The sequence below is a fragment of the Somniosus microcephalus genome, chromosome 5 (genome assembly GCF_052327205.1).
Source record: "Somniosus microcephalus isolate GS21.2 chromosome 5, FLI_Smic_1.0, whole genome shotgun sequence".
In the NCBI taxonomy this organism is placed as follows: domain Eukaryota; kingdom Metazoa; phylum Chordata; class Chondrichthyes; order Squaliformes; family Somniosidae; genus Somniosus; species Somniosus microcephalus.
In genome coordinates, this window is record NC_140991.1 from 222,725,726 (window position 1) to 222,752,372 (window position 26,647).

The window sequence follows — 26,647 nt, forward strand, 5'->3', positions numbered from 1 at the left end:
TGTTTCTGTATTCAAAATGTACACATTTGGTCTTTGCAATCATTGTTGCCTTGACCGGCTTAGGGGTTGCGGGATGGTTTCATTCAGGTTGTTTGAATGGCAGAAGCCATTTCCTCAGAAGTGGCCTAGAAGCGTCTTGCTATGAGCCTTTGACAGAGGGCCCTTCCACTTTGTACATTGTGTGCCTCCCTCCCACCTTGGTGCTGCTGATGATCATCCTCTTCATCTTCCTCCTCCTCTTCCTCCTCCTCCTCTGGTGGTGCTCTAATGCCTGGTGGCATTGGCTGGGTCCTGAGGATTGCAAGGTTATGCAGCATGCAGCACACAACAACGAAGTGGGATAGCAAAATACTGCAGATGCTGGAAATCTGAAATAACAGCAGAAAATGCTGGAAAAACTCAGCAGGCCAGGCAACATCCGTGGAGAGAAATTAGGGTCAATGTTTTGGGTCAAAACCCTTTATCAAGACTAAAGAGGCACAGGGAATGAAATAGATTAAGAGGCCGGGCTGGGAGAGAACAAAAGAGAAGAGACATTAAGAGGTATTCAAAACAAGACGACATGGTGATAGGACTAGTGGAGAAGTGGGAGACTTGCTCAGGCGAGTACTGAAGGGCTACTCCAGAATGGTCCAGACAGCGGAACCGTTGCTTCAGCACGCTGATTGTGTGCTCAACGATGTTCCTGGTAGCTTGATGGTTCTCGTTGTATCGCAGCTCAGCAGGTGTGTTGGGCGTATAGAGCGGCGTCATCAGCCAGGTGCACAGAGGATATCCCTTGTCCCCGAGAAGCCAACCACCTGGGTGATGCGGTGCCTGGAAAAGCTCTGCCAAAAAGTCTGGCGCAGGATGAAGGCATCGTGGCTGCTGCCAGGAAAGTGGACATTGACAGCGAGTATCAGCTGTCTGTGGTCACAGACCAACTGAACGTTTAAGGAATGGAAGCCCTTTCGGTTGCGGAAATCCTCGGCATTCTCATGTGGCGCATGCAAAGCCACATGCGCGCAGTCAATGGCGCCCTGCACCATGGGGAAGCCCGCTATCATCGCAAAGCCTATTGCACGTTCTTGCTGCTTGTCCGGGGTCATGGGGAAAGAGATGTACTCTCGTCTCCTTTTAAAGAGGGCATTTGTGACCTGACGGATGCAGCAATGCACCGTGAACTGGGAGATATTGGCGATGTCCCCAGTAGCTGATTGAAATGAGCCGGTGGCATAAAAGTTGAGAGCCACTGTTATCTTCACTGCCACCGACAGAGATGTCCTGCTCCTCAGTTGAGACTGCAGATCTGGCTGAAGCAGGTGGCAGAGCTCAGTGACCACATCCTTGCTGAAGCGCAGCCTTTTCAAACACTGCTCCTCAGACATATTAATGTAGGAGAACTGTTGGCGAAAAACCCTGGGAGGGTAAGGCCTCCTGTACAGAGGCCTGTTGGCCCTCCTCCATCTGGCCATGATTGCCACTCTCTCTCTGCGTCTCTGTGCCCTCTGAATGTGATGGAGAAGGACGACGTCCCCATCCATTGCAGCCCCCATAGTATCTAGGCAATCAAAGTTATGAAGGTCAAAAACCAAAGTACCTGCAAAGTTATGGTCAGAAGCCAAAACTACCTCAGACAGCATTGACTCAATGCGGCAGCGTCACAAGGGCGTTGCACTCTCGAATGACATCAAGATCTGCGTGCGCAGGAGATCGGCTGGTATTGTTTAGCGCCGCCGCAAAATGTCTGGTTAATTTCGCAAGCGGTGCAGAAAGCGCCGTGCCCGGGCGCTAGTTGCTTTGCACCCCATTAGCGCCCTCTTAAGGTGCTAACGGGAGGCGCAACCAACTGAATTTTCCCCCATGGTCTCCTGAGCTGCACAGTAAACAACAGGAACAGTTTGCGATATCGGGATGAAATTAAATGACCCAGGAATTTTGCTTTATGGAATTATTGCACTGATCATAAATTATTCATATTAAAATAAGGGTACGCTAACTCAAGGTGCGGTAAAAATATACCTAATTAAATTGGAATCCATGGCTATATGCAGATTTCAACTTGAATGTTGCTTGTGTTTGTGGAACATCTTCAAATTATCACAAAGCCAACAGGAAATCACTTTTGTAATAATTCTTACTTTAATTCATCCTGATTACACAGAAGCTCTTAGTGTTAATATAGATATTTAAAATGTTTCTAAGGAATGATTCAATATGCTGGTATAGGACACAAAGGGCTAATAAAAACAGGAGGCCAGAGGCTGGAGTGATTTATTTTATCCGCGGTGTCATATTACAGTGTAGAACCTGCTGGATCATTCACCACAGCCATTAATGAACAGCAAATATGAAGCATTTTCATGTTTCTCCAGGTAAACATTTTGGTTTTGCATTTTTCTGTTGTTGATTAAGAATACTGAATTTCTTTATGGAATATTATTTTTTTTCGATTCTCTCCATTGATAATTTGGAATGTGGAATATTTCTTTGAAGTTTAACCTTATTCTGGTTCTACTCTTTGATGTGAACTTTTTAAGAATTATGAATCAACTGCTCTCGCCTTCCCCCTCCCGTGATTCAGTAGCTAAATAAACTACCCAATGTGAAACTGGGCCATATTGACCAATCACCAGCATGTACTCATCCAGGGCAGTGTGAGAGGTCTTCTTCTTCTTCTTCTTCTTAGGCAGTCCCTCGGAACCGAGGATGAATTGCTTCCACATTAAAAATGAGTTCTCAGGTGACTGATGAGTACAGTGCGGGACCTACAGTCTCTGTCACAGGTGGAGCAGACGGTGGTTAAAGGGGCGGGTGTGTGGGGTGCTTGAGTTGACGTGCGCTGCTTACGCTGTTTGCGCTTGGCTTCTGCTTGCCCCCGGCTGTAATGTATGTACCTTTAAGGGGGGTAACTACTTTTTACAGCTCATGTATACTGCAGTACCGGCAGTGACCACACCTGTATATAACATTGAGTAGTAATCTGTACAGATCAGTTGCAGTCTGAGCCACGTTGAGTAAACACCGTTTGTACCGTTCTCCGCAGTCTGTGTCTGATTATACACGGACGTAACATTGGCGACGAGGCAGGTTCGAACCTACCTGCAACTCTGCATCACCTCCCGGGGATTCGTTCCTGGAGATCAGTGGATTGGAGGTCAAGGCCAGAGACTCAGGCGTCGACCACGGGCAACCGCCCAGTCATCCAGCAGAGACTCGAGAATTGCGGGGGAGGCTGTCGAGAGACAGGCTTGGCTTTCCAGTCGAGGTGGTCCAGTGAAACGGGCTGGCAACAGGTAGTGCGCAGACACTTCCCAGACAGCGGTGGGCTAGAGCCCGACCGAGCGGCACAGCAAAGGGCCGAGCAGCGTCGACGGGGGAGAGAGAGAGAGGGCAGAGCGCACAGGGCGCAGCCGGTGTTCAGGGGCCGAGCAGCGTCAGAGAGAGGGAGAGAGAAGCACGCGAAACCTACAGGGCGCCGCCATTGCCACGAGAACCGGTAGCAACGGGGGAGGAAGGAAAGCGCGGGAGACGCCATTTTAAACCACACCCAAAATGCCAAAGAGTGGCAGTATCACTGCATTTGACAATGAAGTCGGAGATTGGACTACATATGTCGAACGAATAGAGGTGTACTGCAAGGCAAATGAGGTGTCAGATGACAAGAAAGCGTCGGTATTGTTGAATTTAATGGGTGCAAAGACATATGGGTTATTGCGAAATCTAGTAACCCCAACGAAGCCAATGGAAAAGAGTTTTGAAGACATAGTAACGATACTAAAGGAACATTTAAACCCCACACCGCTGCTGATAGCAGAAAGATTCCAGTTTCACAAACGGAACCAGCATAAGGATGAAAGCAATGCTGATTATTTAACAGAACTGTGCAAACTATCGAAACACTGCCAGTTTGGAGTGGGACTGGCAGATACCTTAAGGGACAAGTTTGTGTGTGGGCTTCAAAGTGAAGGAACCCAGAAACGGCTTTTATCTGAAAAGGACCTTACGCTGGAAAAGGCTTTCAGCATTGCGATATCATATGAAGCAGCAGCACGGGGCGCTGCAGAGATACAACAGAGACCGCAAGAATATGGCACAAACGAAATGTCATATGGAACAGAGAAGTGCTATCGCTGCGGCAGAACAACACACGACCAGAATGATTGCTGGTTCAAAGACAAAGTGTGCAGACAGTGTGGAAAAGTAGGACACATAGCACGAGTCTGCAGGTCGGGAAAGGAAACCAGCAATAAGAAACCTACCAAAGGAAAGTACAAGAAGGTACATAAGATAACGGAGAATAGTTCAGACGAACAAAAGAGTGATAACGACTCCGAAAGCAGGGAACTGAGTTGTCTGAAACTACATAATGTGATCACAACAGAGGATCACCGAACCATTTGGGTCACTCTCAAGATAGCAGGAGTCCAGGTAAAGATGGAATTGGACACAGGATCAGCCCTAACAGTCATAAACCAATGGGACTACGAGCGGCTATTCTCACACATACCCTTGAGAGACACAAAAATTATTTTGAAGACGTACACGGGGCAAAAAGTCTACCCCAAAGGAAAAATAAGGGTGACCGTTATATATAATGGTAAGGAAACACCAAAACTAGACCTGTATGTATTGCAAGATGGAGGACCACCATTACTGGGACGTGAATGGATCCGGAAAATACAACTGGATTGGCATTCCATACAGGCACTGACTGTGGCTGACAAAAAGGATGATGATGTCACACCTGGGCGACTGTCAAAGATCCTAACTGATGCGAAAGAAGTGTTCCAGCAAGGACTTGGAACACTAAAAGGCATGACAGCGACGATTAAAATTGAAGAAAAAGCAAGTCCAAAATTTTTTAAGGCCAGACCGGTACCTTATGCGATCCGCCCAGCTGTCGAAGAACAGCTGGAGAGCCTGGAACGTTCAGGTGTACTGTCCAAGGTAGACTGGAGTGAGTGGGCTACACCCATCGTCCCTGTGATGAAAAAGTCATTGAGCAGCACGCCTGGGGAACCAATGAAGGTTCGCATCTGTGGGGACTTTAAGGTAACAGTGAACCCAGTCCTTCACACCGTACAATATCCACTTCCATGGATTGAAGATATTTTCGCCTTGCTATCTGGAGGGGAACACTTCACTAAGATTGATCTGGCCCAGGCGTATCTGCAAATGGAGCTAGAAGAAGCATCAAAAAAATACCTCACAATCAACACCCATAAAGGTCTCTACCAATACAACCGGCTGGTATTCGGGGTAGCATCAGTTCCGGCTATTTGGCAGAGGGCAATGGAACAAGTCCTGCAAGGGATCCCAGGGACCCAGTGTTATTTGGACGACATCCTGGTCACGGGCGAAAATGACAGTAATCACCTTGCCAACCTGGAGCAGGTGCTCACTAGATTGCAGGAATATGGGCTCCGAGCTAACCGCCCCAAATGCGAGTTTTTTAGAAAACAGATCTCGTATTGTGGCCACGTTATCGATAAAGAGGGGTTACATAAGTCCCCAGAGAAGATTGAGGCAGTAGTCAAGGCTCAAGCACCGGAAAATGTGTCACAACTGAGGTCGTTCCTCAGGCTGGTAAACTACTATCATAAGTTCTTGCCAAATTTGCCTACAATACTACACCCTACTGCCAACTGGGATGCCATGGAAGTGGAGTGACGAATGTAGACGAGCTTTCCAGAAGAGCAAAACACTAATCACATCGAAAGAGGTATTGGCCCATTACAACCCAGCATTACCAATTCGGTTGGCATGTGATGCGTCACCCTATGGCATTGGAGCGGTGCTGTCACACAAATTCTCGGACGGCTCAGAGAGGCCAATAGCCTTTGTGTCACGATCACTAACCTCAGCCGAGCGTAACTACGCCCAGATTGACAGGGAGGCCCTCAGCCTAGTGTGGGGAGTGAAAAAGTTCAATCACTATCTGCACGGGCAGAAATTCACCTTGCTGACTGATCACCAGCCTCTTGTCTCCATTTTTAATCCGAAGAAGGGCGTTCCGGTGATGACTGCGCAACGACTACAAAGATGGTCACTTTTTCTAGGGGCGCACCACTATGAGATTGAATATAAGGGCACGAAACAGCATGGAAATGCTGATGGGCTATCACGCCTGCCACTGCCTACTGCGGAGGAAGCACCAGCAGTGGATCCTGTCGAAATATTCCATTCGACTATAGTTGAATACCTACCGGTAACTAACACTTGCATCGAAAAGGAAACCCGCAATGACCCGACACTGTCTTGGGTATATGATTTGAATGTGAAGGGATGGCCAGCAGATGGCGACTCACTGTTGCCAGCATTCTCGACAAGGATAGAACAGCTGTCAGTGTGCCGGGAGACCTTGATGTGTGGATCCCGAGTGGTAATTCCACCCAAGTTAAGGGATAGAGTGCTCAATGAGCTTCATGAGGGTCATCTGGGAGGGGTAAAAATGAAAAGCCTAGCCAGGGCTTATGTGTGGTGGCCGGGAATCGATAAACAAATCGAGGACCTGGCCAAGAGTTGCTCAGGATGCCAGAAAGTCCAAAATGCACCACCACAGGCCCCTCTACACCCATGGGAGTGGCCCTCATCTCCATGGCAACGGGTGCATATTGATTTTGCTGGTCCATTCATGGACTCAATGTTTTTAATAGCCGTGGATGCGCACTCGAAATGGCCTGAGGTCATCAAAATGTCCTCCACCACCACGGAGAAAACTATTGCAGTTCTACGGACCATTTTTGCCAGGAATGGCTTGCCAGAACAGATTTGCTCCGACAACGGACCACAGTTTGTGTCCGAACAGTTCCAGAGGTTCTTGAAAAAGAATGGGGTACGGCATTACACATCCGCCCCGTATCATCCAGCCACAAATGGATTGGCTGAGAGGTTCGTACAAACCTTTAAGAAAGCAATAAAGGCTATGTACAATGACAACATTCCGCTGCAGCACAAGGTGGACAATTTCCTGTTCGCCTACCGGAATGCGACACATGCAGTCACCAACCAGGCCCCAGCCATGATGTTCTTTAACCGAAGGTTAAGATCTCGCCTGGATTTGCTCAGACCAAACGTACGAAGAGATGTTGAGAGTAAGCAATTCCAGCACATCCATGAGAAGCCAACAAGGAGCTTCAATGTAGGGCAACCGGTCTTGGCCCGCGACTACCGAACAGAAAAATGGCAGCCAAGAATGATATGCACACAGCAGGGCCCACTAATGTACACAGTGGACGTTGGGGAGAGCATCGTGAGATGCCATGCTGACCAGATCCTAGAGTCACAGGAAGAAGTCAACCCCATGCCTCGCCCATACGTACTGTAGTGTATGTGCTTTAAGTTAGAACTACTTATTACAACTCCTGTATACTGTAGTACCGGCAGTAACCACACCGGTATATAAGCTGTGCGCATGCCTCTGTACTCCAGTCTAGAGATGACCCTCCTCCAGTAAAGACCTGTTGTGTGTTTATATACAGCATCCGTGTAATTCTTTATCCACTGAACCACGGATCTAACAGTGGCGACGAGTGTTGATGTGAATCTACCTGCAACATTAAACAAAAAAACAAAAAAATAGTCGAGTCCAGGAACACGGGCGTCAACCGCGAGCAACCGCCCAGCAGTCAGGCAGAGATCCAACTTCGCTGGGGAGGCTGTGGAGAGCCGGGCTTGGTTCCCCAGCCACAACGAGCAGTAAAAGACCGACGAGAGGTCCAGACCAGACCCTTCCCGAGCAGCGGCGGCTGGAGCCGACCGACGGCAGAGAGAGAGAGCCGGGCAGCGTCAACGGGGTAAGAAAGAGGGTGAAGTGAGCAGGGCACAGCCGGGGATTGATCACCGAGCGGCGTCGAGGAAAAATACTGCAAACCGGAGAGAGAGAGGGTAAGAAACAGCCGGGTTCTAGACTGAGCGGCGTCGACAAATATAAAAAGAAGAACGCGCAGAGCACAGCCAGCGATCACGGGCTGATCAGGGTCCGCGGGGCGAAGCAAGGGGAGACGCCATTGAGCCGCGGAGAAGCAGGGAGAGCGCGGGAGGCGCCATTGAGCCACGGAGAAGGAAGAGCGCGGGAGACGCCATTTTGCGAAGCTGCAGCGGAGAAGACGGGCGAGCGCGGGAAGGAAGGAAAGCGCGGGAGACGCCATTTTGTGCCAGCGGAGAAGAAGGGGAAGCACGGGAGGCACCATTGGGGATAGTTAACGCACAACCAAGAATGCCGAAGAGTGGCAGTATCTCTACGTTCGACAATGAAGTCAAAGATTGGGCGACATATGTGGAACGTATTGAGGTGTACTGCGGGGCGAATGAAGTGCCAGATGCTAATAAAGCACTGGTTCTGTTAAATTCCATGGGTGCTAAAACGTATGGGTTACTGCGAAATCTAATAACCCCAGAGAAGCCGGTAAACAAGGATTTTGGAAGCATAGTAGAAATCCTACAGGACCACTTAAGCCCCACACCGTTGCTGATAGCAGAAAGATTTAAGTTCCATTAAATGAACCAACACAAAGACGAAAGCAATGCTGAGTACCTAACGGAACTGCGCAAGCTATCGAAATACTGCCAGTTTGGAGCAGGACTAGCAGACACGTTAAGGGACAAGTTTGTGTGTGGGCTACAAAGTGAAGGAACCCAGAAACGGCTTCTATCAGAAAAGGACCTTACGCTGGACAAAGCTTTCAATATGGCAGTATCACACGAAGCAGCCGCAAGGGGCGCTGCAGAGATACAACGGAGACCGCAAGAATACGGCACCAACGAAGTGACCTATGGAACAGGGAAGTGCTATCGCTGCGGCAGAACAACGCATGACCAGAACGATTGTTGGTTCAAGGACCAAGTGTGCAGACAGTGTGGGAAAGCAGGACACATAGCAAGAGTCTGCAGGTCTGGGAAGAAAACCAACAGTAAGAAATCTCCACAGGAGAAGTACAAAAAGGTACACCAAGTGATGGACAGTGGTTCAGATGAACAGAAAAGTGACACAGACTCCGGAAGCAAGGAGCTGGGTTGTCTGAAACTATATAATGTAACCGAAATAGAGGATCACCAGACTATCTGGGTTACACTCAAGCTGGATGGAGTCCAAGTGGAAATGAAATTGGACACAGGGTCAGCTCTTACAGTCATAAATCAAAGAGACTACAATCGGCTATTTTCACACATACCCTTGAAAACTACAGAGATTGTCTTGAAGACGTATATGGGGCAAAAAGTCTACCCCAAAGGAAAAATAAGGGTGAAAGTGACATATAAAGGTCAGGAAATACCTAAAATGGATATATATGTATTGCCAAATGGAGGACCACCACTGCTAGGACGTGAGTGGATCCGGAAGATACATTCAGATTGGCATTCCATACAGGCACTGAAGGTGGAGGCCAAAAAGGATGATGACGTCACGCCTGGACAACTGTCAAAAATGCTAACTGACGCAAAAGAAGTGTTCCAGGAGGGACTAGGAACACTAAAAGGAATAACAGCAACAATTAAAATAGAGGATAATGCAAGCCCAAAGTTTCTGAAGGCCAGACCAGTGCCTTATGCGCTCAGACCAGCGGTTGAAGCAGAGCTGGAAGGGTTGGAACGTTCAGGAGTACTGTCCAAAGTGGACTGGAGCGAGTGGGCTTCACCCATCATCCCTATAATGAAGAGGTCGTTGAGTAATACGCCTGGGGAGCCAAAGAAGATCCGCATCTGTGGGGATTTTAAGGTGACAGTGAACCCAGTCCTTCACACGGTGCAATATCCGCTTCCACGAATTGAGGATATTTTCGCCTCGCTATCTGATGGTAAACGCTTCACCAAAATTGATCTAGCCCAGGCGTACTTGCAAATGGAGGTAGATGAAGCTTCGAAACATTACCTTACGATCAACACCCATAAAGGTCTCTATCAATACAACCGGCTGGTGTTTGGAGTAGCCTTGGCTCCGGCTATCTGGCAAAGGGCGATGGATCAGGTCCTGCAAGGGATTCCAGGGACCCAGTGTTATTTGGACGACATCTTGGTCACGGGCGAAAATGACGGTGATCACCTCGCTAACTTGGAGAAGGTGCTCACCAGATTAAAGGAATATGGGCTACGATCTAATCACCACAAGTGCGAGTTTTTCCAGAAACAGATCTCGTATTGCGGCCACGTCATCGATGAAGAGGGGTTACACAAGTCCCCTGACAAGATTGAGGCAGTAGTCAAGGCTCCAGCACCGGAAAATGTGTCACAACTGAGGTCGTTCCTCGGGCTGGTAAACTATTACCACAAGTTATTACCAAATTTGTCTACGGTACTACACCCGCTGAACACCCTACTGCAAACAGGGGTACCATGGAAGTGGGATGACGAACGTAGATGAGCTTTCCAGAAGTGTAAAGAATTGATCACATCAAAGGAGGTGTTGGCCCATTTCAAACCAGCACTACCAATTCGTTTGGCGTGTGATGCATCACCCTACGGCATTGGAGCGGTGCTGTCGCACAAATTCCCAGACGGGTTGGAGAGGCCAGTGGCCTTTGCTTCTCGGTCACTAACCTCAGCCGAGCGCAACTACGCCCAGATTGACAGGGAGGCCCTCAGCCTCGTATGGGGAGTAAAAAAATTCAACCATTATCTGCATGGGCAGAAGTTCACCTTGCTGACTGACCACCAACCACTTGTCTCCATCTTTAATCCTAAGAAGGGCGTGCCAGTAATGACTGCACAGTGGTTACAAAGATGGTCCCTGTTTCTAGGGGCGAATCAATATGAAATAGAATATAAAGGCACGAAACAGTATGGGAATGCTGATGGGCTATCGCGCCTGCCACTGCCTACGGTGGAGGAAGCACCAGCAGTGGACCCTATCGAGTTATTTTATTCGTCGATAATTGAACGATTGCCAGTAACAAACGTGGATATAGAGAAGGAGACCCGCAATGATCCGACGCTGTCACGGGTATATGAATTGACGGTGAGGGGTGGCCAACACATGGCGACTCACTGTTGCCAGTATTGTCATCCAGAAGAGAACAGCTGTCAGTATGCCAGGGGACAGTGATGTGTGGATCCAGAGTGGTGATTCCACCCAAGTTAAGGGAGAGAGTGCTAAAGGAGCTACATGAAGGTCATCTGGGGGGAGTGAAAATGAAAAGCCTTGCTAGGGCTTATGTGTGGTGGCCGGGAATCGATCAGCAAATCCAAGACCTAATTAAGAGCTGCTTAGGATGCAAGAAGGTCCAAAATGCACCACCACATGCCCCTCTACACCCATGGGAGTGGCCCTCCTCTCCATGGCAACGGGTGCACATTGATTTCGCTGGTCCATTCATGGACTCAATGTTCTTAATAGCAGTGGATGCTCATTCAAAGTGGCCTGAGGTGATAAAGATGTCTTCAACCACTACAGAGAAAACGATTGCAGTCCTATTTGCCACAAACGGTTTGCCAGAGCTGATCTGCTCTGATAATGGACCACAGTTTGTGTCCGACGAGTTCCAAAAATTCATGAAAAGGAATGGGGTAAGGCATTACACATCCGCCCCGTATCATCCAGCCACCAATGGATTGGCTGAGAGGTTCGTACAAACCTTTAAGAAGGCGATAAAGGCCATGTGCGACGAGGAAATTCCACTACAGCATAAGATGGATAATTTCTTATTAGCCTACCGAAACGCGACACATGCAGTTGTCAACCAGACCCCGGCCATGATGTTCTTTAACCGAAGGTTGAGATCTTGTCTGGATTTGCTCAGACCAAATGTGCGAAGAAATGTTGAGGACAAACAATTCCAGCACATCAATGAGAAGCCGACAAGGAGCTTCAATGTAGGACAACCAGTCTTGGCCCGGGACTATCGAACAGAGAAGTGGCAACCCGGAACGATATGTACAAGGCAGGGGCCATTAATGTACACAGTGGATGTCGGGGAGAACATTGTGAGACGCCACGTCGATCAGATCTTAGCATCACAGGAATGCGTCAACCCCATGTCTCGAGTACCTGGGGATGAACCCGACATACCGGTAGTATCTACTTCAGACCCAGTAGCAGTGGAACCCGATGAACTACCCGATGAAACAGGGTCAGAATCGCCTCCGCACCAAGAGCAAGACACTCGGGAAAGGCGCTATCCAGAAAGGATCAGGAAGCCTCCCCAATGACTGAATTTATAAATAGACTATTTTCAGGTAATGTTGCATGTAAAAGTGTTAATTGTAATTAGTTGATATTTAATTGTTAAATGAGTGTTATGGTACTGTTAACCTAAAAGGGGAGGAATTGTAATGTATGTACCTTTAAGTGGGGGAACTACTTTTTACAGCTCATGTATACTGTAGTACCGGCAGTGACCACACCTGTATATAACGTTGAGTAGTAATCTGTACAGATCAGTTGCAGTCTGAGCCACGTTGAGGAAACACCGTTTGTAATGTTCTCCGCAGTCTGTGTCTGATTATACACGGACGTAACACCGGCGAAGAGACTCGAGGTGTTCGGCGCCTTCCCGGATGCTTCTCCTCCACTTTGTGTGGTCTTGGGCCAGGGATTCCCAGGTGTCGGTGGGGATGTTGCACTTTTTCAAGGAGGCTTTGAGGGTGTCCTTGAAGCATTTCCTCTGCCCACCTGGGGCTCTCTTGCCGTGGCAGAGCTCCGAGCAGATCGCTTGTTTTGGGAGTCTCGTATCGGGCATGCAGACGATGTGGCCTATCCATCGGAGCTGATCGAGTGTGGTCAAAGCTTCGATGCTGGGGATATTGACCTGAGTGAGAACACTGACGTTGGTGCTCCTATCCTGCCAATGGATTTGCAGGATCTTGCGGAGGCAGCGTTGGTGGTACCTCTCCAGTGCTTTGAGGTACCTGCTGTACATGGTCCATGTTTCTGAAGCATACAGGAGGGCAGGTATCACTACTGCTCTGTAGACCATGAGCTTGGTGCTGGGTTTGAGGTCCTGGTCTTCAAACACTTTCTTCCTCAGGTGACCGAAGGCTGCACTGGCACACTGAAGGCAGTGTTGGTCTTTGTCATTGATGTCTGCCCTTGTTGACAGTAGGCTCCCGAGGTGTGGAAAGTGGTCCACATTGTCCAAGGCCTCGTCATGGATTTTGATAATCGGGGAGCAGTACTTTGTAGCGGGAGCAGATTGGTAGAGGACCTTTGTCTTACAGATGTTTAGTGTAAGGCCCATGCTCTCGTACGCTTCGGTGAAGGTGTTGACGATGGTTTGGAGTTCGGCCTCAGGGTGTGCGCAAATGCAAGCGTCGTCTGCATTCTGTAATTCGATGACAGTGAATGGGACAACCTTGGATTTGAATGGAGGCGACGGAGGTTCAACAGTTTCCTGTTTGTTCTGTAGATTAGCTCAACTCCAGTGGGGAGCTAGCTGAGGGTGAGATGGAGCATTGCAACCAGGAAGATTGAGAAGAGCGTTGGTGCGATGACACAGCCTTGCTTGACCCTGGTCTGTATGTGAATTGGGTCTGTGGTGGATCCATTGGTCAGGATCACGGCTTGCATGTCATCGTGAAGCAGGCGGAGGATGGTGAGAAACTTTTGAGGGCAGCCGAATTTGAGGAGGGCACTCCGTAATCCCTCATGGTTGACGGTGTCGAAGGCCTTTGTGAGGTCAAAGAAGGTTGGTGCTGTTCCCTGCATTTCTCTTGTAGTTGACGCGCGGTGAAGTATATGTCCATTGTGCCCCTTAGTGGGCAGAATCCACATTGCGACACTGGGAGGATCTCTTCAGCCACTGGGAGAAGGCGATTGACGAGGATTCTTGCGAAGACTTTCCCTGTGGCAGACAGCAGGCAGACTCCTCTGTAATTACCACAATCAGACTTGTCACCTTTCTTGAAGATGGTCGCGATTACGGCATCGCTGAGATCCCCTGGCATGCTCTCCTCCTTCCAAATAAGAGAAATTAGTTCATGTATTCGCGCCAATAGTGCTTCTCCGTCATGTTGTAGTGCCTCGGCGGGGATTCCATTTGCTCCTGAGGCCTTGCTGTTCTTCAGTTGTCGGATTGTAAAGGAAATAGCCATATTCCAAGAGATACACCATCCTATGAATAGATTTCTGATATTATTAATACATGACATACTGGGTTTAAAAATCTAAAAGCCTCAATGACACAGGCTACAAACAGAACACAGGCTTTTGAGATAAGATCAGTTGTTAACAGAAGCTGTAAACACCACACAAATGGGAATTCATTGTTAATACTAAGACAATGGCCCTATTGAAACAGTAGGCTGGAGGTTCCTCTATGTCTGAACATTGGAACCAACACAATAGCAATGCCCAAGTAAAGTGTTAAAAACTTACACTTCAAACAGAAACTTAGAATATTAAAAAACCATGTGCCTTTGTAAAAGTAACATCAAATGAGAAACAGGAAACATGATTATATATACAACCAATTGAAGTAGCTAAGAAATGCAACAAACACTCTGGTTGAAGTGGTTTTGATTTACATATTGTAAAAGGTACAAACAGAACATTTTGATAATATGACATTAATAGATGCACCAAGCAATCACATTGTGTTTGTATTGAAAATGGAATAGTCAGGAGACACGACGTCTGATTATAACCAGTTAAGCCAATATTAAGAATTGAATGGAAGCCCTTCGATAAAAATGACATCAAAGAGATAAATCTGTTGTAGCCATTTTATGATAAGTTTTTGAAACACCTATACAGCAGACAGGATTCTAAAAGCGAACAGTTGAATTGGCAGTAAGTATAGAAAGAATTCAACAAAGAATGACAAGAGATAATTAGCGTACATCAGCAAAAAACTTCAAAGAATAAACCACTAAAATAAGGTATAAAAATATAGCTTTTCAGATGGAAAGTCAGAAGTCGCTGGAAAGGGCAAGCGATTCTCAACTTCAGAGGCACACTCTAAGTTTTTAATTCTTTGAGTCTCAGGGATCAAAAAGGTACTCTTATTTGATTTTGGTGGATATTCTGGATTAAGAATAATAGAAATGTAAAAATGTATGAAGTTAAGATTTGAGAATAAGGATCTCTGAGAATAAGAAATGTAAGCTATTTGTATTTTGAACTGTTAAAGTTGCGACTGACTCAACAGCTGTTAACTATATGTCGGCTCTTAAATAAATCTATATATTTTTAGAATTGTCTCAAGTAGTATTACTGTATCAAACTTGTGAACTCAATTTCTGTACACTCTTTTGTGAGGAGTTGCAGAATTCTGGGGGGGTTTTCCGGACCCTCATAATATCCGGAAGGTTGCAGTCTAGTTAAACTTATTAAAAGTGCTATCTGGAGGACGGTAACATCTTCAAGTCATTCCTTTCCTTTAGGGGGAGATAATCTGAACCTTTAGATCCAATTAAGCGTCTTATAGAATTTGGCTATCTCTAACTTTAGTTGCAGGTGAACATTTGGTGAATGCACCTGGTCTGGGGTAGCCCAAAAAGGGCTAGGACTAGTAATTATCCCTTCAGTATGGCCTTTTCAACCTTATGCCGGGCTGGGGTTGTGCTGAGGTGGTGGCGGGTAGCATGCTGCAGGATAGAGTTGAGGACACTCACGTCGAAGACAGAGTCTCGGTTAAGGAGATCTTCAAAGTGTTCCTTCCAGCGGGCACTGACTGCCTCTCTGTCCTTGATGAGTACCTCTCTGTTCTTGGCCCACAGTGGGCTAGGACCTTGGGTGCTTGGGCTGTAGGTGGCCTTGATTGCGCTAAAGAATCCACGCACGTCATGATTGTCGGCTAGCTGTTGGATCTCCTGCACTTTCTCCACTCACCATCTGTTCTTTAGGTCACGAGTTTTTTGTTGGAACTCGGCTTTCAGGCGTCTGTGGAGCTGCTTTCTTGCTCTTGAGTTCTGTTGCTGTTTCCAGATCAGGAATGCCTTGTGCTTGCAGCTTATTAGCTCCTGGATCTTCTGGTCATTCTCATCGAACCAATCTTGATGTTTCCTGGTCGAGTGACCGAGCGTCTCTTCACAGATGCTGATTATGGAGGCCTTGAGTGCAGATCAGGCGCTGTGGGCACTCTGTGTCTCTGAATCACTGGGAGTCGTCAGGTTGGTTGTGAGGCGTAGGCTGAATAGGGCTTTCTTAGCAGGGTCTTTGAGCGCTCCAGCATTGATTTTCCTGCGGCATTGCTTCTGTTGCCACCGCTGTTTTGGGTCTACGTTGATGGAAATGACAGAACAGATTAGGCGGTGGTCTGTCCAGTAGTTGTCAGCTCTTGTCATGGCGTGGGTAATGCGGACGTCCTTGTGGTCCCTCGCTTGGACGATGACGTAGTCCAGCAGATGCCAATGCTTGGAGCGAGGTGTCGCCATGAAGCCTTGTGCTTGTCTCTCTGATGGAACAAGGTGTTGGTTATGAAAAGGTCATGTTCTAAGCATTTCATCAGGAGGAGGGTACTGTTGAGGTTGGCTTTCCCTACCCCCGTCTCTGCCGATCACACCTCCCCAGAGGTCTGTGTCCTTTCCAACCCTGGTATTGAAGTCATCAAGGAGGATCAGCTTGTCGCCCGTTGGGATTGTTCAAGGCTAGAGTAGAATTCCTCTTTGGTCTCGTCTGTGGCTTCCAGTGTTGGGGCATACGCACTGATGATTGTAGCGCACTGGTTCCGGGCTAGGGTGAGTCGTAGAGTCATGAGGCGTTCGTTTATTCCACAAGGGGAGTCTCTGAGACGTTCGACTAGCTCATTTTTTATGGCGAAGCCGACCCCATGGAGGTGGCGTTCTTCTTCAGGTTTGCCTTTCCAGAAGAAGGTACTAGAATATAATCAGCAATAATTTGCAGTGCTGCAAAATATACAGTGTAATCATGCTATTAAAAACCACTTGTGAACTATAGTTTCCATACAGTGCAGTTCCCATACGAAGGCCTAGGGAGTAATGTTCCCTGGATAATTTCGGCACTAAAGAGCCGCCGAGGCGGCCAAGATGGGATCTTAAGATTCAACATCGATTTAGTCAGTGTTTAGCGCAAGATGCCAGGTGGTAAAGGAGTTGAAGCGTGCGCTAGGAATAGCAGCCTGGAGGATCGTTGAGGGGCTGATTGACAATTAAATTGCCTGCTAGTGATCATTAAAGAGGCTGCACAGCATTTTGCTGGCTGACGCTTCATTTAACAAACTCTCCTAACAGCGACCAGCTGAACAGGAGTAAACAAGTCCTTGCTGAGGATTTTTAGTGCTACTTAAAGCCATGCTCAGCTTTCAATGTACGCTTGCTGATTGAGAGCGACTGACTGCACTGCGATTGAAGAGGACTTTTAGGACACATCGGGAGATTTTCTGGGACACTTTGTCAAGACTTCACCAACATTCTATCAACATTTTTCCTGGAAATTCTCTCAGGACTTCACCTAAAAAGATTGCTAGTCTACCTTATTGGACACCTTATAGAAGTCACCAGGAGAAAGAGCATGCTTGGTCATGGGCATCTTGCTAGGGATACCCCTTGGTCTGCAGGAGGAATTGGAGGAGGAGATGAGGGCACGTAGAGCAGCACCAGCTGCTGCAGGAGAGCGGGACAGAAGGGGCAGGAGGGCGAGGACAGCTCTCAGCAGGAGGCCCTATCCACCCAGGGTCTTCAGAGAGCACTACTCTTACAGCTCATGACCCCAAGACCAGTGCATGAGGAGGCTGCGCTTTACCAAGGATGTCACACAGTGATCTGTGGCTTTCTTGAACAAAGATTCAAATGTTGCAACAAATCCAGGACTGCCTTGCTTGTGGCAGTCACGGTCACAGCAGCACTTAATGTTTATGCTACTGGAACCTTCCAGGCTGCCACAGGTGATATAAGTCACATATCACAATCCTCTGTGCACTTCTGCATAAGGGTGGTTGGTGCGGCCCTGTAAGCTCTGAGGAGTGACTACATAATATTTCCTTTTTTTAATTTGTTTATGGGATGTGGGCATCACTGGCAAGGCCAGCAATTATTGCCCATCCCTAATTGCCCTTGAGAAGGTGGTGGTGAGCTGCCTTATGGAACCACTGCAGCCCGTGTGGTGAAGGTACTCCCACAGTGCTGTTGGGTAGGGAGTTCCAGGATTTTGACCCAGCGACGATGAAGGAACAGTGATATATTTCCAAGTCAGGATGTTGTGTAGCTTGGAGGGCATCTTGGAGGTGATGGTGTTCCCATGCGCCTGCTGCAGTTCTCCTTCTAGGCTGTAGAGGTCGCGGGTTTGGGAGGTGCTGCTGCTGAAGAAGCCTTGGTGAGTTGCTGCAGTGAATCTTGTCGATGGTACACACTGCAGCCACGGTGCACCGGTGGTGGAGGGAGTGAATGTTTAAGGTGGTGGATGTGGTGCCAATCAAGTGGGATGCTTTGTCCTGGATGGTGTCGAGCTTCTTGAGTGTTTTTGGAGCTCCACTCATCCAGGCTAGTGGAGAGCATTCCATCACACTCCTGACATGTGCCTTATAGATGGTGGAAAGGCTTTGGGGAGTCAGGAGGTGAAACACTCACCGCAGAATACCTAGCCTCTGACCTGCTCTTGTTACCACAGTATTTATGTGGCTAGTCCTGTTAAGTTTCTGGTCAATAGTGACCCCCAGGATGTTGTTGATGGGGGATTCAGCAATGGTAATGCCATTGAGTGTCAAAGGGCGGTAGTTAGAATCTCTCTTGTTGCCTGGAACTTGTGTGGTGCGAATGTTACTTGCCACTTATCAGCCCAAGCCAGAATGTTGCCCAGCTCTTGCTGCATGTGGGCACAAACTGCTTCATTATCTGAGGAATTGTGAATGGAACTGAACACTGTGCAATCATCAGTGAATATTCCCACTTCTGACCTTATGATGGAAGGAAGGTCATTGATGAAGCAGCTGAAGATGGTTGGGCCTAGGACACTGCCCTGAAGAACTCCTGCAGCGATGTCCTGGGGCCAGAGAAGATGAGAGGCAGAGAGCTCTAGGGTTCAACAGGTTTGTCGGATTCCCCATGGTCCAGGGAGCCATTGACTGCACACATGTGGCAATGCAAGTTCCTCATTTAAACTCTGAGGTGTTCAGGAACAGAAAAGGATTTCATTCCCTCAATGTGCAGCTCGTGTGCGACCACCAGCAGTGCATCATTCAGGTGAATGCCTGCTATCCAGGGAGCTGCCACGATACATTTATAATGAGACAGTCATCTGTTCCGCAGATCTTTGAGCCTCAATGCAATCTGCATGGCTGGCTACTAGGTGTCAGGAGATACCCTCTGATGCCATGGCTCATACCTCCAGACACCAGCTGAGCCCTCATACAATGAGAGTGACTCAGCCACCAGGAATATAATTGAGCAGACCATTTGGGTCCTCAAGCTGAGGTTTACATGCCTTAACAGGTCAGGAGGTGCCCTGCAGTACTCGGCCAAGAATATCTCCAGATTCATGGTGATTTGCTGCATGCTCCACAATCTGGCAATCATGAGAGACCAGCCGTTACCACCAGCAATTTGCCAGAGGGTCAAGCTTGGAGGAGGAGAAAGAGAAAGGGGACCAAGGGGAGCACTAGAGGGTTCCAGGTAGACGCCCTGCAGCTGGGAGGGATGCTCGATGCCATCTAATTGAAGAGTGCTTTTGAGAGACGTGCTCCACCATCAGACTCCGGAGCACTGTTACCACATGATTTATCTTCCATGACTGAGGATCCATCAGGAAGTCCATCATCTGCACTCAATCCTTTCAACTCTTTCCCCATGAAGACCTCAATAAAAAGACCACCAATTCCACGACTGCCCAATTACCATAATCAATCATTATCTGCAGCGTAATCAAACAACGGAAACATCACACAACTCACAAATATTAGACTATTCACCTGGTGCTTACCCTTAGTGGCTATAAGTGCAGCACTTTTTTATTCCATGGAAGCTGCAATGGCTGCATTGGAAGCTGTGACCTCTGTTAGCAGACGCTGCGTGATGTTGGGCTCCACAGGTCGCTGGCTGGAATTGACCAGCCTCTCCACGCTGGAGAGGATGGATTCCAGGCTCTGCATCAAGCCACAGGCCATGTGGAAGCAGACTCCTCCATCCCCTTAACCACAACCTGTAAACTTTCAAGCAGGCTGTCCATTGCAGCAAGCATTTGTTTTGTCAGACCCATCAGCCTTCTTCTGAAGTTTGGCCCTGTGGGGCCCTCATCTGACTCCTCTAGTATGTGACCTTGGCAAGGTGGCACCTGTGGTGGATGTGTGTGATGAGACTATATGAGGCTTGTGAGTGAGGATCGGTTTGGGGATTAGGGATCAGGAATAATTGAGAATCTGTAAGGAAGCTGCAGTGGCCACATACCTCTATGCAATATGCCCCCTGCCCTGCCTGTGACCACAATGTCTCCCACTCCCCTTCCAATCACAGCCAGCACTGCCTCCTCAAGGGGAGTGATGTTATGCAGGCGTGCTTCCCTCCCCCAGTCAAGTCCTGCTGCCGCCTGTTATGTGCTATCTTGTTCTGGAAGAGAAAGAGTGGTGATTGTGAATTAGTGTATTGACAGTTGTGTTTCTGTGTGTGATGCCTCATATGGTAGAATAGCTGTGAGATGTGTCTGAGGTGTGAGTAGTGGGCTGTGTGAATGCCAGTGTATAGTTAGATGGTGGATGCAGTGTGTTGTGGTTGTGATGCTGGTGGTGGTGCAGTTATTGAGAAGTGTGTTTGTGAGATGGGCTCTTACCTTGACTACTCATCTCACGTTGTTAAGTTTCTTGCGGCACTGGAGCCATGTCTTGGGGCCAGGGCTGTGGGCTGTCAACTCCCAGGCAATCTCCTCCCACATGCGGCACATTAGCTGCCTCTGTGGCTGCCTCACCCAGTCCCTGAGCCATCCTTCCATGTTAACTCCTCTCCCAGCCAGCATTCTCCACAACTTCAGTGGAAGTGGGTGAGTGCAGGCTACATATACAACTCGAGGAAAATTGATTCTAGTCAGCACTTGAGTGCGGAACATGTAGGTGTCCGTTTTAGCGCCTGCAGGCACATTTTAATCATGGTAATCATCAATTAGCCCCAAAATTGCATGCTAAATCTTCACTTTCAAACAAGTGTTTCTTAGCACAGCACCCATTTAGCATCTGGTTTCACCCTTTCACCAAAATAAACCCCCACCCCATATGTTCGTACTAAATTACTCCTACTTTTTTTAAAAGCAAGTTATGTTAGTAAAAGTGAACGGACAGATTTAGTACCAATAGGATCAATTTTAACCAAACCCAGCGGGCGGGAAACTGACGGGCTCAAGAGCAATGCTGGTTTTATACCCCGCCCAATGTTACTCACTGTTGAAGCCTGTGTTCCACCCGATTCTGTGGGTTTCCTGCTCGGTGAGTTAGGTTACAATTACCCTCAATGTGTTAAGTGTTGGCGCAGGAGCACCACTGGTCAGATGTATTTGCTTCATCGTCCAATGACTGGTATTAAAGTAGAATTGGATTCAAGCGTGCTCTTCTGAAATCCAGTGCTTGATTGTTTCTATTATTTTTGCTGCTAATCTTCATTAATATGTCAGATTTAATAAGGTGATAATTTGTGTCTAAATACTCCATCACCTCTAGAGAGTGGGTTATTCTTAATTCATTGCTAAAATACTAAGTCCAGTGGGGCAGCTATAAACAGCCACGAGTCCAGCAAAGCATGTTGCCTTCACATTGCTTGTGCATATCCTTTCACTACTCACATGTATCTCCATTTCCAACATTTTGTTGTAACTTTTCATTTATGAATTTATACCTAAAACAACAACTATTTGCATTTATATAGCACATTTAATAGAGTAAAATGTCCTATGGTGAAAAAGGACACTGGGAAGTGACAGGATATTAATTAGTGAAATTGATCAACAGAATGGTCAAAGAGGCTTTGAGAAACCTTTTGAAGGAGGAGAAAGTGGAAGATAAGTTTAGGGGGAGAGTTCCAGAGTGTGGGGCCAAGGTGGCTGGAGGGCTGCGTGAGCTCGCAATGCAGGTCTGGCAATGCGGGATTCTGGGAAATCTAGAGGACCAGTGCAGCAGCATTGTGGTATAACAGGTAATTGCAATCAAAGAGAGATGTTAACAATGTCAAGCTAAAGACAACTGACAAGCAACATAAAGAATTACAATTATAAAAACATGCAAACCAACAGATTGCTAAGTTTTGGCGTGAGAGTCATATGTACAGTAAAGACATAATTGATGCATCCATAGGGATAAATTCACCCAGCTGCTGCAGTTTTATCCTCGGTCACTAAAAGGACACATATTGAGAAGGGGTCAGAGCAAATAGTCATGGGTGCTGCAACCAGAACATGTAAGACAAAGAAAAAAATAATCAAAGACAAGATTAAAATGTAAGGGTGCAGGTCAAGGCTATGAACTACGTTGCCCGTTGCATTTTATTTCATTATACTTCCTCTATTTACATTAAATTGTTTCTGATGATTCTCCATTCTTAGGGGGGGAAATTGGCTTGCGCTCCCTTTGGGGCAATAACTTCACCGAGACGCTAAAAGTTAGTCCTCTCAAGCCCGAAATTCAATGGTAGCGCCCCAAGCAGGAGGCGGGGCGCTGCTGGAAGTGCACCCCTTCCCTCTTGGGGCGCTCCCATTGAATATCATGGCGTTATGTGCAGCAGCGCCACGCGCGTCAAAACGTAGCGCAGCGGGACTACAGGCCTCCCTCCCCTGATAAAGGGGAGGGACCTAGTGCAGCTGGCCCACCAAGGAGTGGGATGCCGGCAAAAAAGTCCGGCACTCAAAAAAGTCCGGGCTGACCGATCGCGGCTGGCACTCCACGGCAGGAGGCCAGAGGGGACAGGTGCTGGCAGCCGGCCCCCCAGCACCCGCCCTTTAATTATCGCCACCCTGGCCGCAAAAGTGCCCCCCTGACCCTGTCGGACATAGCGTCCGGTGGTAGGTCAGGGGGCGCGAGCTAAGTTTGGGGCCGGGGCACTGTGCACAGTGATGATGTCATCACCGGAAGTGCCGTGCCACGGGGCACTACCGGGAGGCGCAAAACAACCAAATTTTTCCCCCTTAAAGTCTTGTCAATATTCCTCCCTTGCTGTGCCCAATGTATACTTTCTCAACAATAATGATACTTAAAATTTTAAAATGTATTCTGCTTAAGTATCAGTTAACAAAGCTTAAGAAAAAAGTGTAACAAGCATGGTAAGTATTTGTGTGTTTATGATGTGTGCATGACTGTATAGTAGTATTAACTGAGTAGACTTCAAACTCATATCTTCTTTGTCTGACAGTATGAATCAGGGCCTGACAGTATACATTTTCTTCTCAAGGTTCAGCGTAGAATGAGCTGCTGACAAGGAGCTGGCCTGGATCTGCTCTGAACTGACAAGATGCTGTAAGTGTTCCAAGAATTGGAGTTAAAACCTGTCAACCTGCCCATCCACCTCAGGCATAGTGACATTTGCACCCAGTATATGGGAAATCTCACCCACCATTAGCTGTGATTATCCCACAGCAAACATCTGCTACATACTTTGTCATCTAAGCTTTTATTTCACTCTCAAAGGTCATTTACATGCTGTTCATAAAAGATTACTAATGAATTAGTGCCTCTCTGTGGTTCACGTGCACACTGGCAGAAAAATACTCTTCTCACAAATGTTTTTGGCTCAATGCAAAAGGGCAGCTGTTTTACTTTATTATCTCTCCTTCATTATTTTATGACCAGTGCCTCTCCGCATCATCATCATGACCAAGCTGTGCTTTAGCGGGTGTTAATAATGATCAGTGGTACTTGTTGGTACAGATGGGCAGCGGGAGGGGTGGGGGGGAGGCGGGGGTGATTCAATGAGAGACCCGTTTTGGAAATGCAAATGGTGACCTTAAGATTTTTATTGTCAGCTTAACTGAGTCTAAACAATTTTGTTCCATGGAGGTCACCTCCCTTTACATTTCCTTCTGGTTATGTCAACAACTGGCTTTGCTTTCAGATTGAACAGCATAGCCTCGATTTTAACTGCCCCCCGCCACACCCTCACCACCCTGCTCTCCTGACGGGTGGGAGAGGATCAGGGGGTGGGGGGGGTGTTAAAATAACCCCATTCCCACAGGCGAGGGCCCAATTAACATTCCAAAGTCGCGGCCTGATGGCATCATTGGCGCTGCGACTTAAATTTAATAGTAAATGACGTGTGGGATTCCTAGCAGCTGATCGGAGGTAGGAGCTGCTGGCGCCTCAAGATAAGTGGCTCTTTTAGCACTCCTTGTGAGCCAGGAGGAGAAGGAGTGCTCCCCTCAAGTTCCTCACGGAAGCCTTCGGCCTCCCCTCAGCTCTCTCGATCACTGACTGGAGCTGATGCTTCCTTCCCAGTTCCGGGGACTGTCCCCAAGGATCCCCAGCTGTAGCCTCCTGCCTCGAGCCTTCCCGCCTGCCTGCCAACCAGGCTGTCCTTTGGCTAGCTGCCGGGGGGGTGAAGGCAGCCCTACAATATACTAATACGGCCCTGCCGTTAAAATCAACAGTGCCTCCACATCGCCGGCCTTGCCGGGTTCTCCTGCTGATTTCGGCCTCCCCCGCCCCCTTCCCGAGCTTCCCGTTAATATCGAGGCCTACATTAAATCTCATTGGTTACTTATATTTTTACAAAAGAAATTGAAAAGCCCCAGTGTAATTGCATTCTTGTGGTAAAAAATACACAGGCCCAGATGTTTCTTGTCATTTTTTCTCCTTGTTTTTTGCTGTTCAGCTGAAGCTGAACATCCCAGGATGCTAGTCAGTCTGTAGATCCATTGCAAAATTCAGCTTTGTGGCTATTCAGTAGAAAAATATTAAATGACATACCAGAGAAAACTAACTGTAATTAAAGAAGAATTCAAGATGCTATTATGTGAATACCTGAAAGGAGGCCAGGCATTTTCAGTAATTGATATTAAATTCCTCTTTCCTTTGTTTCTTAAGCTGAAAAAATTAAGGTTTGCTGCCAAGATTTGTTGGAGTGAACTTGGATCCCTTCCCCTTATCATGCCTGGGGTCTTTTCTTAACTGACTGCCCATCACACACCAGTCTGAAAGTATTCATCACTTTTAATTTACTGTGAACAGCAAAATCACCTAACAGGATACCTTGTTATACCTCATATATGGCTTATGTTCTGCATGACTTCCCATAATGTTTCATGTACAAATGATTAAACATCATTTAAAGGTTATCCAATTTTGTTCATGTCTCTGCTCTAAAATGCTTTAAAATCATTTTTGTATAAAACGTTTATTTTCTCTTGTTGAACTCCTTGTGGTTTGTCTTCTGCCAGATGATTACCAGCCACTTTCTTGTGAAGGTGGGATCCCTGCTGATAATTTAGGGTGTACTTCACAGCTCTTACATCTGTGGAATGCAGTGTTTCAAACAGCTTAAACTATTTCTCATTTCTCAGCCATATTTCAGAAAAATCTCCAGTGCATCCAGGAATTCTGAGATATTTCAATCACCACCTCCCGCTGTGAAAAATCCCCCCCATAAAATTAAATTAACTTTTTTTTCAGAAAGATCGTGTGAAACTACTTAAATGCTAGATATGAATTTAAAAGACTGTGCTGATAACATGAAAGGCTTCAATAGCTGGTTTGCATTTCAAAATAAAAGTGTACAACGTATACTGTCCCTACTATTCTCTGACAAAATACACTGGCCATAATAGCTAAAATTTGTAAAAATAAAATGAATCCAAAATGGAATAAAACCCAATCCATGAACTTAACAGTACGTGTTGTAACCTGTAAAAGATATGCAATGGAAGTGATGTTCAAGGATGTACTCCATCTTAGCATCTGAATAATGATCCAGACCTGCTTGAAATTAACACTCATATTTTGTGATGTCTTCTGAGCCCACTGGTAATATTGCTGCCTGATCACTCACAGGTATTCATTATTATCTATTTTAAAAGGCCAGTCTTAATAGCAAAAGCAAACTTTTTTTGTTATTATGGAGGGAAAAGAAACAGAAGAGCCTTGCATCTTTTATGTCAGGGGTGTTCACGTTTTTGGCATCATAGGCTGCACAGCATGGACCCTAGAAATCAAATTTAAATCAATGGCCTAGAAATTGGCCCACTTACCACCACGAGTTTTTGCCACGATCCGGTCAAAAAATGATGGCAGTCACTCTAGCGCCATTCTCTGGCGTGGGACTCAGCAGCTGCCATTTTGGTGAGGGCCGAAGCACAGCCAATAGCAGTGCTGGCCCTGGAAATGTAATTTAAGAGAGGGTGATGTCAGTTGGCATGTGGAGTTCAGCACTGGGTCCTAAGCTCGCCATGAAAACCCAGCGTTCAGCAGACTGACAGAGATGCTGTCATCACCTCATAAAAGGACATACACATCTTTCAGGTAAGTTTGCATTTAAGCTTTTGGACTGGATTAAAAAAAAAATTATTGAAAGAGTGGCTTGGTGCAATATATGTTAAAAGATTTTTTAAGGGTACTGGAAGTGCAGGGAGTTCAAGGAGTGCTGCTGGATGCTTGCAAGGTCTCAGGTGGTAAAGGAAGGCCTCTGAGAAAACAGAAAATGCTGGAAATACTCAGCAGGTCAGTAAACATCCATGGAGAGAGAAACAGAGTACACATCTCAGGACAAGACCTGCTGAGTATTTCCTAGAATTTTCTGCTTTTATTTCAGATTTCCAGTAACCCTTCGCAGAAGGAAGAGAAAAAAGTAGAAGAGGAAGAAGCAGAAGAGGGAGATGCAG